Here is a 2500-nt window from a genome sequence, read left to right as displayed (position 1 = left end):
ACACAAGCTCGGGTCAAAAAAATTTTTTTTTCACGGTGACTCAAAACATCAATTTTAGACTCCCCTGAGTATGAAAAGTGAAACGAAAATCATTTTTGAGAAGAAAAAATTTTTGTATGGGAGGGCCCCTGCTAGAACATATTTCCCAAGTGCGTCGATTTTGGGTCGCCGACACAAGCTCGGGTCAAAAAAATTTTTTTTTTCACGGTGACTCAAAACATCAATTTTAGACTCCCCTGAGTATGAAAAGTGAAACGAAAATCATTTTTGAGAAGAAAAAAATTTGTATGGGAGGGCCCCTGCTAGAACATTTTTCCCAAGTGCGTCGATTTTGGGTCGCCGACACAAGCTCGGGTCAAAAAAATTTTTTTTTCACGGTGACTCAAAACAACAATTTTAGACTCCCCTGAGTATGAAAAGTGAAACGAAAATCATTTTTGAGAAGAAAAAATTTTTGTATGGGAGGGCCCCTGCTAGAACATTTTTCCCAAGTGCGTCGATTTTGGGTCGCCGACACAAGCTCGGGTCAAAAAAATTTTTTTTTCTCGGTGACTCAAAACATCAATTTTAGACTCCCCTGAGTATGAAAAGTGAAACGAAAATCATTTTTGAGAAGAAAAAATTTTTGTATGGGAGGGCCCCTGCTAGAACATTTTTCCCAAGTGCGTCGATTTTGGGTCGCCGACACAAGCTCGGATCAAAAAAATTTTTTTTTCTCGGTGACTCAAAACATCAATTTTAGACTCCCCTGAGTATGAAAAGTGAAACGAAAATCATTTTTGAGAAGAAAAAATTTTTGTATGGGAGGGCCCCTGCTAGAACATTTTTCCCAAGTGCGTCGATTTTGGGTCGCCGACACAAGCTCGGGTCAAAAAAATTTTTTTTTCTCGGTGACTCAAAACATCAATTTTAGACTCCCCTGAGTATGAAAAGTGAAACGAAAATCATTTTTGAGAAGAAAAAATTTTTGTATGGGAGGGCCCCTGCTAGAACATTTTTCCCAAGTGCGTCGATTTTGGGTCGCCGACACAAGCTCGGGTCAAAAAAATTTTTTTTTCACGGTGACTCAAAACAACAATTTTAGACTCCCCTGAGTATGAAAAGTGAAACGAAAATCATTTTTGAGAAGAAAAAATTTTTGTATGGGAGGGCCCCTGCTAGAACATTTTTCCCAAGTGCGTCGATTTTGGGTCGCCGACACAAGCTCGGGTCAAAAAAATTTTTTTTTCTCGGTGACTCAAAACATCAATTTTAGACTCCCCTGAGTATGAAAAGTGAAACGAAAATCATTTTTGAGAAGAAAAAATTTTTGTATGGGAGGGCCCCTGCTAGAACATTTTTCCCAAGTGCGTCGATTTTGGGTCGCCGACACAAGCTCGGATCAAAAAAATTTTTTTTTCTCGGTGACTCAAAACATCAATTTTAGACTCCCCTGAGTATGAAAAGTGAAACGAAAATCATTTTTGAGAAGAAAAAATTTTTGTATGGGAGGGCCCCTGCTAGAACATTTTTCCCAAGTGCGTCGATTTTGGGTCGCCGACACAAGCTCGGGTCAAAAAAATTTTTTTTTCTCGGTGACTCAAAACATCAATTTTAGACTCCCCTGAGTATGAAAAGTGAAACGAAAATCATTTTTGAGAAGAAAAAATTTTTGTATGGGAGGGCCCCTGCTAGAACATTTTTCCCAAGTGCGTCGATTTTGGGTCGCCGACACAAGCTCGGGTCAAAAAAATTTTTTTTTCTCGGTGACTCAAAACATCAATTTTAGACTCCCCTGAGTATGAAAAGTGAAACGAAAATCATTTTTGAGAAGAAAAAATTTTTGTATGGGAGGGCCCCTGCTAGAACATATTTCCCAAGTGCGTCGATTTTGGGTCGCCGACACAAGCTCGGGTCAAAAAAATTTTTTTTTCACGGTGACTCAAAACATCAATTTTAGACTCCCCTGAGTATGAAAAGTGAAACGAAAATCATTTTTGAGAAGAAAAAATTTTTGTATGGGAGGGCCCCTGCTAGAACATTTTTCCCAAGTGCGTCGATTTTGGGTCGCCGACACAAGCTCGGGTCAAAAAAATTTTTTTTCACGGTGACTCAAAACATCAATTTTAGACTCCCCTGAGTATGAAAAGTGAAACGAAAATCATTTTTGAGAAGAAAAAATTTTTGTATGGGAGGGCCCCTGCTAGAACATTTTTCCCAAGTGCGTCGATTTTTGGGTCGCGACACAAGCTCGGGTCAAAAAAAATTTTTTTTTCATGGTGACTCAAAACATCAATTTTAGACTCCCCTGAGTATGAAAAGTGAAACGAAAATCATTTTTGAGAAGAAAAAAATTTGTATGGGAGGGCCCCTGCTAGAACATTTTTCCCAAGTAAATTCGATTTTACCCGGTGAGTCAAAAAATTTTGAAAAAAATATTTTGCCAAAATCGTGTTCATTGCCTATTATAAGGGACCAGGTCAGCTCACACGCATTTTTGGAGACCATATGGAAAGTGCGT

This window comes from Anopheles moucheti (assembly GCF_943734755.1).
Source record: "Anopheles moucheti chromosome X unlocalized genomic scaffold, idAnoMoucSN_F20_07 X_unloc_85, whole genome shotgun sequence".
Classification (NCBI taxonomy): Eukaryota; Metazoa; Arthropoda; class Insecta; order Diptera; family Culicidae; genus Anopheles; species Anopheles moucheti.
Note: the sequence above shows the minus strand (reverse complement) of the source record.